The following is a 15,761-nucleotide window of genomic DNA, read 5'->3' on the forward strand; positions in this document are numbered from 1 at the left end:
TTTAATGCTTTGTAAAACTTATTAGCCATCATGTACTGCTAATAATTTAGTATACTACCAGAACCAAGCCCATTAGTCTCATAGCATAAGAATTTATCTCTTGTGCTAATGGCAAAATCCATACGTAGGTTTTATCTTGAGCTATTGTTATGCTTCAGTATTCAAGTTTGTAATCTGAATTATTTTTCTTCCTGACTGTAACACCATGAATTAAATATATGATAATAGATGACTCCACAGTGAATACATAATAATCTGGTACAGTTGCACTACACAATTTAAGATGAATAGCAAGAGAGTCTCAGAAATATTCATTCAACACCATATCACACCTTATCTCTTAATAATGCAAAAAAGGTTAGCACTTAACTTTGCTTTCATCCTCAGGCTTCTATAGGTGCTCTTAAGATAAAAAGACTAAATAATTGTTCTATTTTTGAGGATCCATCAGGGTAGGGGTTGCTGGAATGGGAGGTTATGAATGAGACTGAGAGGTCTTTTTCACTGGGAGATGTGAATTTTCTCATGAGAAGGCTTTAAAATGTGAAACTTTCAAGGGGTTTCCTCAGCACTATATATTTTATTCATTCTGTTACACACAAAAGATGAAAACACAGATGCAGTCAGATGCTGAATTAAATTTCATCAATATTTGTATTTTATCCCTATATTAGAAATCCAAAATTCCCACACTATAAAGGTGTTCTTAGTTATCTTTATAATAAACTATCACGGTGTCCTGCAGTGGTAGGGAGGAGAAGAGACATCCAACAGGCAGGCATTGTGGAGCAAGATTCCCCTATTTAATTATTTTATAACTATTTTATAGACTATTTTCTTCATAGTCTAATTGGTCAAAGGATCAGCCATCCCTTGGGTCAAAATATTGTCAAAATATTTTTCTACTGTACTATAAACAAAGGTTTGCAAAGTCACAGGTGTTCATAGTTTCTAGAACTCTAATATCTTCAGTGAGAGATAAAAATATCTCACGGGACTGGAAAAAGGAAGAGAAATTCTTGCTAGCAGCATATTTGCATCCACAATAAACAAATATAGAGTATAGTAGTATGTCACCAGGCTACCACATTACTTATTATAGAACTACATGCAACAATTACATTTAATTAATGGGAGTAATCCAAACTCCCATCAGGACAGGGAGATTGTCTTCTTTCAATAGTTACTTGTATGATTAGTTACCTCTGCATACTTTGCAGTTACCATTATACTTAGAGCTGTTTGAAAAGGCTTTAAGAATATAATCCTTTTTTGTTTATTTGGTTTTTAAAGAATTGCTCCATTGTCATATTAAAAGAATGGTATTATGAATTTTAGACTGAGCCATGAACCTTACGTAATTTTTTCAGGAGGGATTTGTTTTTTGGTTTTCTGTACATGCACTTAAGGTCATGATTAATCAATATAATTTATTCTGTTTGAGGAAAGGTATATTGCTACACAGCACCATGATGAGTTTAAACTGTTAAGAAAACAAACACACAATGAACAACAAAAATGAGTCGTCTGTGCTGCTACCAAAATCAATTTCAATAACAATCACATTATAACAGTATGCTTGTAATACAGTAAAAAGGTCAGTACAATTTCTTGCCTAGTTAGCAATGTAACTTTCAAGCTTCTCTGGGCAGGAGTTGTGATCACAGTGTCTAGCAAAGTCATTTTTCCAGAGACCTTGTGTTTGTCACATTATTCTCCAGAGCTGAACAGTTTGTCTCTAGCATTCTTAGCTTTACAGCCTGCTTTCTTTTCTGTCTTGATTTCTTTTAGCAAAACTGATGATAACTGCATACTTCTTGTCATTAGGAACTGACATTGCAGAGCAGTAATAAAAAATGGCTGAATTTCATGCTACTATTTTTAAACATTCTACCCTTAAACCCTTTGCAGTTTTGTCACTATAAGCAGAAAATGCTATTGCTCTATGGTCGCACCATCCAAAAAACCCCAGAATGTCCTTTGAACAGTCAGAAAAAAGGTATGTGGACTGTAATTAGGTAACATGCTCATTGATTATGAGCTGATATCTCTATTATGCTATAGAAGTCTGGGTAAAAGTGGAATAAATAAGTTAACTCCCAAATAATCACTTCCTCTACAAATGGAAAGGATCATCAGTATGATACAGAACGTGCTTGCTAATGCAAGTATGTTCTATTTTGACCTGAGATATATGAGTAAGAGCAGCTCTTATCTACAGAACAAAAGATTTCATTTTTCCATATTCATTTAGGGTAATGTGTGAGTTTTCTTCTGATTTAATTTTTGTTATCACTAACAGATTTTCACCCAGTTAAAGTTTTCAGTTAAGCACCGGAAGAGCATCTGAATTCTGAGAGGTTTTCTGTTACCCATTAAAATCAATTTTCCACTGATTTCAGAGAAAACAGAGCAGGTCTCTAATTCATTAATGCAACAGCAAGAATGAGTGTGGATGAGACTTGAAATTTATTTAGAAAATGCTACTTTTTATGATCAAATTTCACAATTTTATGATGATGTTTCACAAATAAGAACGGGTGAGAATGTTGTACCGTTATGTCTGTTAAATTTACTGCTCATTCTTATTTTAGAGTAGTAGTTTTTATTCAGTTAGCTTATTTTTTCTTTTTAATTATGTGCCACACATTACATATAAAACCTCTATTCTTTCCACAGGGTGTAGCCTCCACTCATTGCCTACTAGTCATAGTAGCCAGCGCTTTCATGAGAAACTGACATACACAATGTCAAAATCTCCATTGTACATCAAAATTTTTATCCCAAAGGAATACCGAACATTTAAAAAGAACTCCCAGAAGAAATATTCTTACTTCTTTTGCTAAATATATTCAAATAAATTCTATTAAGGAAAAACAATGAAAACCTTCAAAAGAAGACTCATGGAAGGGAAAAAAGGAATTTAAAAGAGTGAAAGGAAAACAAGATATGAGAGGAAATAAACAGTATGTAAGAAATGCCCCATATGCTTAAAAATACTTGAATTTCTAACTTTTTTTACCAGTTTGGTAGCATATAACACAGTAATTTGCAGTAGAAACTATGGTCTTGAGCAAGTCACAAACTTTTTAATTTTTTTACATGTTTTACTTATTTAAAAGAATATTGCAAAATTACAAAATATTTATGAAAGGAAAAACAGTTTCATTTCTTGGTATCTGGAAAATTGGTCCTTGATTTTGTCCCACTGGTCTATGATTTGCAATTAAAAGTCATGTTACTGAATCCAGGACTTTTTATTACACCTCTGTTTCACTTATTTTCTTCCTTTCCTGCAATCTTTTACCATCTCCTGCTGTTTTGGAGAGAAAACTATCAGTTCTCCTGCCTATTTGCCTTTCTATTACCTCTATTTGATTGTGTTATATTGCCTTCAATTGCTTTTGCCACTTGGGGTCTAAAGAGAGGAAAACTGTCTCCAAGATGATATTTCAAAAACAATTTAGCCAGCTGTCATGCATTGTTTTCTGAAGTAGCAGCACAATCAGCAGATGATACAATAACACCAGTGGGTTCTCAGATGTGATGTGTCCCATGCCAACAATATTTCTTAGTTAAAACCCTGCTGTTTCCCTTAAACATATCACTCTATTAGAATTTTCTTATGCTTTGTAACCTGAAAATAAAAAAGAAAATTGTTTCCCAAAGTCTTTTCATTCTATCCAATGACCAGTTCCTGCCTATACCTACACAGTGCTTGTACAGTAAGTTCCCAATCTGACCAAGTACATCTATAGCCTTTACAATATTTATGATGGAGAGTACAACATTGACTAGAGACAAAATAAGTGGCCCTCAGCTTCATCAATTTTTAGGTACAGTTTCCCTGGAAATTTTTTCAAGAAATTATTCTCTATTTTCCCATAAAAACTAGTTCTGTGTCATTTATATGAGGTAGGTTTTTCTACTCTAACCAAAACAAACAAACAAAAATCATTAAACTTTCTGACCAGACCCTAAACCTCTGAAAAAGGCCCAGGCTGGCAACAGAGTTGGGTTTGCCAAAAAGTTGCTTTGCTGTCCTTGGGATGGGTTCAGAAATGAAAAGTTCCTGGACACCAGTGGTGTACAGGAGCAGAGCCCCGCACACCTGTGACTTAAGGGCCAGTCTTCTTAGCACCACCTGGTGCTCTTCAAGTTTGGGTCATTATTACCGCAGGCCTGGTTCCTACGGTATATCACCGTGTCCCGCAGCTATAGGGAGGAGGAGGAGGAGAAGATCCAGCAGGCAGGAATTCTGCAGCAAGATTGATTTATTTAATTATTTTACAAACTCTTTTATAGACTTTTTTCTTCATAGTCTAATTGGACAAAGGACCAGCCACCCCTTGGGGGCGATTGGCCAAAATCCTAAAACATCCATTATCAAAATATTTCTACTATACCATAAACAAGACTTTCCAAGGTTGCAGGTGGCTTGGTTGTTTACATTCCCTGCTACCTCTTCTGTGAGAGAGAAAAGTCTCTCATGGACTTAGAAAAATAACAAGAAGATCCTCACTAACAGCATTTTTGTACCTACAGGTCATCTTGGAATTTTTTGGAAGTTAAGAGTGCACAGATTCAATATGCTAAGTCTAGGTAAAAGGTTCGTGAAATACAGGAATTTGGTAAGAGAAAAATAAACAGCTTTTTTAGAGGTCAGTAGATTCTTCCTCAAACCTTAGGCTGACACTGTTTAAGATCAGACCCCCTCTGGCTTTTGCATTGCACTATTTTTCTGAGAAAGTGGAATTTAAAATTATAGTGTTAAACAAGCAAGGCACAGCTCTTGCTGCATGCACATGTAGTCTTAAAAATCAGATAGATTATTCTGTGTAAGGAGAGACTGATTTGCAGAAATATATTTTAACTACCAAAACTACTAGCATTTGAAAATATTAGGTACCTTAAGGAGGTGTGAAGTAGCTTTTTTTGTGTACAGTGTAAATAAAACCTGTCCCTCCTAAAGAATTCAAGGAATGCATTTTTCCTGCAGCTCTTTCAATCTCCTTCCAGAACAGGCTTCTTCCTTCACATGTGCATGAAGAATGTAGCAGGACAAGGAAAACTGGAAGGTACATATGCCCTCTTCAAAGGTTTGGGGTTTTTTCCTGTATTTTTTCAGTGTTAGGGGTCCGATTTTCCCTCTCTATCTACTTAGTAAGTCCTGTACTTCTGTGTGATAAGTAGATGTATGTGCTCAAATATACAGGGAATGCATAAAATTATACAGATTGTGTCACATTTTTTGGATCTGTGATTTCAGAGTGTCTTCATCTCTCTGGAATGATTTTATTGAGCTGAAAATCTTACTGAGTTCTTTATTGTAGTAATAGCAAATTTTTTATTTGGATTCCATTGAAACTTGATGTATTTCATAAGCAAGATAAAACTAAGTATCCTAAGCAGATCATTTGACATAGGACTCTGGATACACAGTATTTCTGAAGGTCAGCAGTGGCTGACGCGGTACATTCTGTCCATGTCACTGACTGGACCACAAATCCTTGTCACAACACAGTTATCTCAGTGTGTTCTGGTTATTAATTTTTCCATTGGCAAATTTTTTAACATGTCACTGAAGAAAAGATTCAGAATGTATCAGTAAGCATTACCAGGTTTGTGAGAGAAAATTGGCTTCCTGGCTGCAGCTGAACTGCTTTTCCTTCATGTCACACAAGCTGAATATCCTCATGGGTTCTAGGGATCCCCAGGACATGGGCCTTTTCTTCTTCTCCCAAACTCTGGAAGTCAAACAGGGGTTGTGGAAAGCTACTATCTGCAACTAGGTCAAAAGTAATTTGAAATTCAAAAGGTCTAAATGTTCAAATGCAAAGCTGAGACGTGATTCATACAAGGAGTAGAGGAACTGGTTGTGGGTAGAGGAGCAACACAGGGTATAAGACTTAGTCCGGCTGCAGCAAAGGCAGGAAGTCCAGCCAGGTTAAGCTCAGAAAAGAAAGTGTTATAGAGTAGAAAGGGTGTCATACAGCAAAGAGCACTCTTCATACATTAGTATGATTTCAAATATGTTGACTTTCTGGGTGATCAGAATAAATAAAATTAGAATAAATTGGAAATGTTGACAAATACGGTTTGATTTTCAGGAAGAGGCAAATGGAAAAAGAAATAAACAGAACTGTCTTAACTCATATTCATAATTTATTGTAACTACTGCCATTGATTTGGGATACAGATTAGGCTGTTTGCTCCACACTAACAAATTAGTGTAAGGTGTTCTTTTTGATGTAAATTTTTCTGTTTGAGTGTCCTGTGGTATACAGTCATGAGTGCTTGCAAGGCATTCGATGTCATGTTCAAAAGTCGCTCATTTGTGCACCTCCAGAGCACTCCCCAGCAAAACAGACCCAAAGAGTTCCAGCAACTGGCTCCCTCATAAGTTGTGCATGCCCAGAAGCACCACCTCATACAAGATCCATTCAATCTAAACACACAATGTGGAAATTAGGTCTTGGAGAGATAATGGATCATGGCTAATATAATCATCATTTCCTCTTTGCACTCCATGAGTAGGTAATAGAAAGTGATTTCATATAACCACAGGATGGTTGATGTTGGATAGAACTTCTAAGGGTTATCTGCTCAAGTACAGCTACATAGAACCAGCTGACCAGGACCAAGTGCAGACAACTTTTGGGTATCTCCAAGGAGGGAGACTCCACAACCTCCCTGGGCAACCTGTGCCAGTGTTCAGTCACCCTGAAAGTGAAGAAGTGTTTCTTCATATTCAGAGGTAACATCCTGTTTGCAGTTTGTGCTTGTTGGCTCTTGTCCTGTCACTGGACACCACTGAAAAGAGACTGCTGCCGTCCTCTTTGCATCCTTCCTTCAGGTATTTGCACACATTAATAAGATTTCCCCCTCAGCCTTCTCTCCCCCAGGCTCAACAGTCCCTATGCTTTCAGCCTTTCCTCAAAGGAGAGATGCACCAGATCCTTAATCATAGGATCGTGGAATCATAGAAAATCAAGTGTTGGAAGGGACTGACAAGGATCATATAAGTCCAACTCCTGGCTGTTCACAGGACCACACCAAGAGTCACACCATGTACTGAGAGCATTGTCCAAACACTTCTTAAACTGTCAGACTTGGTGCTGTGACTACTTACCTGAGGAGCCTGTTCCAGTGCCCAGCCACCCTCTGAGTGCAGAAACTTTTTATAATATCTAACCTAAACCTCCCCTGACACAGTTTCAGGCCATTCCCTTGGGTCCTGTCACTGGTCACCACAAAGAAGTGTCTGCCCCTCCTCTTCTCCTCACAAGAAACCTGTACTCTACCTCAGTCTCCTCTTCTCCAGGTTGAGCAGACCAAATGATCTCAATCACTTACCCTCAAGACCATCTTTGTTGCTCTACTTTGGACTCTCTCTAATAGTTTAATATCTTTCTCCTATTGTGGTGCCAAAAACTGCACACAATATTCAAGGTGGTGCCACCCCAGTGCAGAGCAGAGAGGGACAATCCCCTCCCGTGCCCAGCTGGTGATGCTGTGCCTGATGCCCCCCAGGACACTCTTGGCCCTCCTGGCTGCCAGGGCACTGCTGACTCACATTCAACTTGCCATAGACCAGAACCCCCAGATTCCTTTCCAAGGGCCTCTCATTCCCCAGTCTGAACATCCATACAGAGTTGCCCCTTTCCAGGTGCAGGATCCAGCACTTTGTTAAACTTCATACAGTTAATGATTGCCTAGGCCATTCTCTTGGCCTTTTTCTGGACTGTCTCCAATGTGGCCTTATCTCTCTTGTGCTGAAGATCTCAGACCTGGATAAAGTACTTTTAGTGTGGCCTCACCAGCACTGAGTCGAGGTGAAGGATCACCTCCCTCAACCTCCTGGCAATCCTGAGTGTGATGCAACCATTTGCCTTTGCATCAGGGGTGTATTGTTGGTTCATTTCTACCGTAAGCATAACATAGCCTTTTATACATATGTGTTCAGGTTAGGGGAAAATATTAAGAAGTCATTTTGCATCCAGAATCTAGTTATGGCTGTATCTCAACTTCAACCCAGCTGATAACATTAACTATGTAAACAGCTAACGTCTCCTACAAGAAAAACGTCTGAATTCAATAAAAGCCAAATCAAACAAAAATCCCTGAAGAAATTAACTGGAAGTGAAAAATACCAGTGCTTCATTAGCAAAGAATTACAGTTTCTAGATGTGTACCACAAAAGTTCAGTTCATTAAAATGCAGGTTTCTGAAAACAAACACAATCAAATCTGAAAAGTATTGGTACCTAGTTGTGTCATTTCCAGTAAATGCCCCTAACACAATAAGCAGTATATACACAGCTTCTGTCTTTGAAGTGTGCTGAAAAGGAATGTGCCTACACTTGCCCTGAAGTCAAATTCTGAGGGTGAATTTAGACCATACAATGGAACACAATGTAGTTTCCAAGGCTTGTAAAGATGAGAGCCAGTATAGCTGCATAAGCACTGCAGTCTGGAGAGAAAAGATTTATTATTTTTTGTGCAGGATTGTGTGAATGAAGCTATATTTCTTCCAGACTGAATCTGGCTTGTATCCAGACATTTCAAGCCCACTGTACCATGCAGAACTTTGTAGGGTCACACTAGTGAGTATAAAGGCCCCACAGACATCCCCTTAGTTTAATCTACACAGATACAAAAAATCATTCCTCTCCAAGTTACTTTTATTTCTTAAATCTACTTATCCTCATAATTTGCAACTTTTCTTTTCTCAAGCTGAAAGGCTTGAGATACCACCTACTAAACTTCACTGAACTAAAGATATATTTTGGTCTTTGAAATTATAACAAATGAACCATGCAAAAATGTCTCAATATTTATTATGTTATATATACCAATTTCTTGCAGAGAACCAGCATAACATTGTCTTGAATTGTACAGCCATCAAAATATGAGGTTGAAATTTCCAAAATTTTGAATTCTTACTTAAGTAAAGACATCAGAATAAGTCCAAAGTAGAGGTCTAACAGTAATTAATTAGTTTACTCTGCAGCTATCACTGGGTATATTGTGTTCTCTGTGAAACTGTGAGGCCAATAAAGCTAAATATAACAGTATGACTGATAGTATCTTGACTTTATTTCATACCTTTTGTATAAAGATATGGAACAGTGAATCTGTGATATTGTGAGCAAAGTAGCAAGGGTCTGCTACAAAGCAGTCCTAAGTCTGCGAATTTATAGAAACTGTTAGCATATTTTGCAAGCTATCAAGAATTCAAAAATATGCATGTTGGTGTTTCAGTTTAATTATATTTGCAACCATTATAAATATTTAAGATAACTTCAGTAATCTATTATAAGTAAGGATTTTCACTTAGGCTTACTGAAGACTCATGGCAATATGCAAAATAATGGACATTTAGTTTTTAACTACTGCTAAAACAGAATATATTAATATTCTTTCAAAACAAAAGAAGCTCTCATTATTATATGCATATAACATTTGTTTCTACAATCTATCACAAAGAAGAGGTATGAAAATATTCCTTCAGGAAACATAGTAAAGGAAGGAAAAAAATTCCATTCAAATTCAAAGTTTAAATGCAAAGTAAAGTCACATGATGCATAGATAAGGTAACAACACAGGGGAATGACTGCACAAATCACAGGCATAGTTGGCAAGGTCTGGTTGAAGCAGAGACATCTGGAAGCTGACTACATCCATCTTACTTTATTTGGTAGTCAGGTTGCTTCTTGCTGCATGGAAAAAAAAATCTTGCCTTACATTCTCAAAGACCAGTGACAGCATTTGGAGAGCCTTTGATTTATTAAAGCCAAGGGTTGTCGGAGACATTCTCCTTCAGACAGTACCTTCAGCAGGGAGCTCTCAAGGAGTATGCAGTTCTCAACATTCTGCAGAGTGACTGACAGTAGATCCATATTCCTTCCTACCTCTGGCCATATCCTTGCAGAGCACAGTGCATACGTTCAAGGGAACAATGATGTCCTCATTTCCTCCACAGGCTGTAGGTGACTGATGGATCGTATCTATCTGTGCATGTTCTGCATATCTCCACCTACCATATCTTATTTACTTTCATTAATAAATTAGAAAAGGCAGCTCAGCCCTGTCATATCCATGTTTCACAGTAAGGGTTCTGAGAGAGCCTGGAGAGCAGAGTCACTTCACTGGAAGAGACATTATTAGAAATGAATCCCCAAATGTGGTATCTGTTTTGGCTCTTAAAGGCTAAGGAAAACAAGATCACCATAACCTGTGACTGCCTTTGCCTATTTGTTAGCCTTCTGTGATTCATATTATTCAGCGAATAAGTTGAATTTTGGTAAGAGAGTTGGTACTTCTTTCTGTCATGCATATTCCCAGCTCTAAGCTAGATAGAATTATTCTTTGAATCTTGAATAGCTAAAATGTTCATATATATTTCATGTATATTTCTCTATTGAAATTATTCACTAAAAAAAAAATTGAAATTAAAATAATCATTACTTTGTATAATTTTTTTCCCCACTTAGAATGGTTTGTGCTTGTTTGTTTCCTGACAATTTTAAGTAAATAGAGTTCAGATGACTGCATTCCTGAAACTGAAGTCATTTAGGTTCCATCATCCAGCATTTATGAGACATAAACATTTTAACAATTACCATTTAACTGCAACCTAATCATATGGGCTCTAATAAACTCTCACATAACTTAGATTCATACTGCTTTCATAAAGCTACCTAGACTTTTATGTTTCCTGTAGCAAACCAGTAGTATAACTCATATCAAAGACCTGGGAGGCCATACAGTAATCAAGACTAAATACTAACAAGTCCCAGTTGAAGTGGGATAATCAGGTGTAGTGGTTTGGCCCAAAATACTCATTACTGCTTATCTTCTGTGAGATAAGAATTAGGAGAAATGCAAAGCAGGCATTGAAAGAATATAAAGAAGTTTATTAACAGACCTAAAAGAGGGGGGAAAAAAATTATACCATACCTTCAGAACTCTCCTCCTCCCCCCACCTTCCTCCCTTCTCCCACTGACAATGTAAAAAGACAACCCTTCAGATGTTCAGTCTATTTACCACTTCCATAATAACCTTGTTCAGTCCATTTAGAAAGAGAAGTCTCTTCTTGCTCATGCTATGAAAACATTATCACAACGAGACAGCCGCCCACTTCCAAATATTGTTCAGTCCATTTAGGAAGAGGAGTCTCTCTGCTCGCATGTGAGTCCCTTCCCCCGACTTGCAGCTTTTCCCACAACTGCTTTCGAGGGTCCACTCTTGAAGTTTTTTGGGGTACAATTTTAAGGTTGAGCCATTTAGAAACAAGAACAGAGGCCCTTCTCCTTCCCTGGGAGCAAAGGGTCTCCCTCATCTTCATCGTTAGGACTATCTCTGGGGGCATCTCTAGGAACTGAGGTTTTCTCCTTTCCCGTTTGGAGCAAAAGTCCTCATCACTTCCATCAAACTTTCATCAAAGTTCAAACTTCTCATGAAATTACAGCTGCGTCAGCATCTGCCTATCTCAGCACAGGTGCTTTTGCTTACGAGCTGAACACTCCACCCCCCATATCTTCATGAAATTACAACGGGATACTCTGATATATCATGGCTTCGCAACAGAATTTCAGCTTTAAGCATCTCCTCTCTCTCTTCCCTCAGGTTTCCAGCTCTTCACAGCACTAAAAGGGTTAATCTCACCTCAGCCTTGCAGCTGGAATTTTGCTTATCACAGTAGAGAGGGGGGAGAGCCGAGCTGCTCCAGCTGCCCACGGCAAGGCAGTGGGGGGGGTTCCACGGATGGAACAGGTCCATCGGCTCCAGGGTGGCCATGGCCCAGCCCAGCCTGGCCTGAGCAGGGCCTGGCCGGGCCTGCTGGCCCCCACATGGGCCCCACAGCCACCTGTCCCAGCACTGGAAACGAGAGACAGAGCTGTGGGGGGTTTGTCTAGTCTTAAGTGTGGATCACAGAGGCGGTCACAACTTTAAGTGGCTTAGAGAATTGTCCATATTCAAACTGGCCAGCTGATAGGTTCTATCAGTTCCCAGAGGAAGCTGTAAGCACCCCTTAGCAAGGACATCCCTTCCGGGACTATGCTTGCTAACCTACGACATCAGGGTTTGATTAAACTGTCTAAACAATTTCTTTAACAAGAGGGCTGGATGAAGATTACCAAATAGTCAAAATGCAACATGCGTGTGAAAATGATGGGGAAGGTGGGGAATAAACAAAATACAAAAGGTAAAAGAGGTGTAAGGTATAGAAGATGGAATCAAATTTTGTCTTACAGTGTTATCTTCCAGTTTGAGAGATGCGCCTGTGCAAACATCATGAAGTTCAACAGGGCTGAGTGTAAGGTCCTGCTCCTGGCTGGGGCAACCAAAAGCAAGAATAGATGCTGGGAGAAGAATGGATTGACAGCAGACATGAAGAGAGGACTTGGGGCTATTGGTAGAGGAGAAACTCAATGTGACCCAACATTGTGCCCTTGCAGTCCAGAAAGCCAACTGTGTCCTGGGCTGCTAATCAAAAGAAACATGGCCATCATGTCCAGGAAGGGTTCTGCCTCTGTATTCTCTTCTCCTGAGACCCTATCTGATTTACTTCATCCAGCCCTGGGGTCTCCAGTATAAGAAGGCCACATGCCTGTAGGAGTCAGCTCAGAGGAGGGCCATGATCAGAGGGCTGGAGCACCTCTCCTATGAAGACAGGCTGAGTCTCTACAGCCTGGAAAAGAGAAGGCTCTGGGGAGACCTTGTAAGGGCCTTCCAGTACCTAAAGGGGTCTACAGAAAAGATGGAAAGGGACTTTTTACAAGAGCTTGTAGTGATAGGACAGGAGGGCATAGCTCTAAACTGAAAGATAGGTTTGGCTTAGATATCAGGAAGAAATTCCCTGCTGTGAGGGTGGTGAGGCATAGAAATAGGATTCCCAGAGAAACTGTGGAGTCCATGTCCCTGGAAGTGTTTAAGGCCAGGTTAGATAGGATTCTGAGAAACCTTGTCCAGTGGAAGATGTCCCTGCACATGACAGGGGGCCTGGAACTAAATGATGTCGGGTCCACTCCAATACAAACCATTCCTTGAATCTATGATTGCATGGTTGTCTGATTTAGGGCCTTCAAATGAAAGGAAGATTCATAGCTGAGGAACTAAAAGTTATATCAAATCAAGGAAGAGGAGATGAATGAAGGAAAACGTTCTTGTTCTGAAAGAAGTTTTTCATTTAATTTCATCCTGGAAAATTATTTTGTGCTTTGTCTCTTGCTTACACTAGAAGCACAGCAAAAATCTTTAGCTATTTCAGAAGAGATTATATATTTTAATGTGGTTTTGAAATCTCAAATGCCTTTATTTTGTTACAGTGTAGTATAAATCATCAGAATTGGAACATAAATTGAAGTAAAAAGTTCTAATAATATTGGAGTAAAATATTTTGATTTTGTTCATATAATCTATGAGCTATATATCATGTAATTTCTTTCCTGTAAATCATATTGTCAAAATTTGACATATTCTCTCAAAAAAAGGAAGTTTTAGATAAAACAGCTCTTCTTGATGGACAGCTTCTTCATCAAAGAGAAAATTCAATTTGCTTTTCCTGTAGGAGTTGCACATCCAAATTATCTCAGAACTAGGAATAAGGACATGTTGTATTGGCTTGAATATTGATGGGACTGGAGCAAAAACCTGTTTCAAAATCAGAACTAAACAATTATGGGAAAATATGAAACAGTTAATGTTGTTTATGATTTAGCAATAATGTTGCTTGCATGTCAAACATAAGTACTTTCTGAATGTCTTTGTTTCTTTGAATCTGAATTTGGCGATTAGAGGTTGTTGCTGCATGTGTGTCCTATGATCAGTGGAATCAAGAATTTAATCATATGGATCATCAGCAATTCTGATCTACTTCGTGCCTCTTCCTTTTGAGACTCCTTCTAAGGTTTTCTTTTGAATCCCTTATCCAAGGTAACTGCCACTTAACTTTGATGTTGTGAGCCGTGCCCAGTTGAGTTTTGTGTTTTTCTTGCCCTGTGTAGTCTGCAAGAAAAAAACCACTTTTTTACAGACTTCTTTAAGTTGTGTCGTTATAGTTATAAAGAATAAAAGCCCAGGAACATGCAATTCATATTCATAAAGCAGAATATACTTTGGGGCACAGTTCTTCTGTGACATTCCATATCCAGCATGTCCTAGCTCAGCAAGGATAGTAAAGAGAAGCAGTTAATATTTTGATTTTCCTAACTGAAAAATTGATTGTTCTTGTAAAATATATCCAAGTGGCTAAAACACCCCTAATGGAAGGACTTTATTTAGCCTGAAATGTGCCTCGAATGTTTGCTTAAATTCTGCTGGTTTTAAGGATTTATGTTTATTAACCTCCTGATTGATACACGTTCAAATACTTCAAAAATTTATTTTTATTTATATTTTTATTTTTATTTTATTTTTAAAGGAAAATATTATCACTTTGTTGTTAAATGTATCTGTTAAGAGATCTGCAAATCCTTCATTTCTACCATATATTCCTATTGTGGGATATTGGGATATCCAGCACCTCTTTTGAAAATTATTGGTAGAAAAACGTATTAACAATTTGGATAAAATAAAGTCTGCTCTGAACTTTCACCCACCAGTGACTATAACTCACATGTACTAGCTAAAGGAAACCATACAACAAAATGTAGAAGCAAATCAACTGTTCAGTGGAAAATCAGTATCTCCTTGAAAATTGCAGTATCTTAATTTGTTTTGTGTTACAGCCTGTTTTTCAGCATTGCATCATATTAGTACCTCACTACTTGACTCTCTATTCATAGTACATTGTATCTTAGAAACCTCAGAGATTTCAAGACCTGAATCTAGAAGTAGAGAAGCACTGAGCAATCTGTGCTTATTGCCAGAAAACTACTCTTCTTAAATACAAGTCACAAAGTAACCTTCGCAGAGAGATCCTGCCAGGAGTGAATCATGGTCTTAAGGGTCTTTTACAACCTAAATGATTCTATGATTCTATCATTTTGCAAGAAGGCCGAACACTGACATTGGGAAAGAGAATAAGATGACTTCAGAGGAGGTACTGGTTTCTCATGATGTTTTAGGGAAGCTTGTCAAGATAATTTGTATTTTAAGGAAAAAGAAAAAAAATTAGAAAATAATTATTAATCTAATATTTTTTCATTGACTGAGAACTAATTCTACATTTAGCTAAATGAAATAAATTGTATATTTACACAATCTGTGGGTCTGTGGATAAATATGACTATAATACATTTATATGATCTAATTTGTATTGTTTGGAAGGTAGGCATTTATGGTTCAGTAGGAATTCAGATAAAGCTGGTTAAATTATATGTTGGACCAGGCCAACAGACTCTGCTTCACGTCATATCCCTAGGCTTTAAAGTTTCCTACCAAGTTATGATACAGTTCATTCCTACCTGACATTCCACATTAGTGTAACACAGCAACTGAACAATTTCCCTCCCTTTGCTTTTTTTATCATTCTGTTTTAGGAACCAAACTCAAAGGCAGTTGTGTTGGTTAGAAGCTCCCATGTTATCTATACATACACGTTTACTCAGGATAGTCACCAGAGGCTGTGTGTCAGGTTCACACACTGCAGACCAGTGCAGTTAACAGGCCTCATGCATCTATACTTTGTGGCTAAATAAAAATGTGATTGCAATTAAAGAAAAATAAAATATGCTGAGAAAATTTTCAGTTACCTCAAGATCTGAAAAACTTGAATTGTAAGGAAGACTTCAAAGATCTAAGGTTTTAGAGTT

The sequence above is a fragment of the Corvus cornix genome, chromosome 2 (assembly GCF_000738735.6).
Source record: "Corvus cornix cornix isolate S_Up_H32 chromosome 2, ASM73873v5, whole genome shotgun sequence".
NCBI lineage: Eukaryota > Metazoa > Chordata > Aves > Passeriformes > Corvidae > Corvus > Corvus cornix.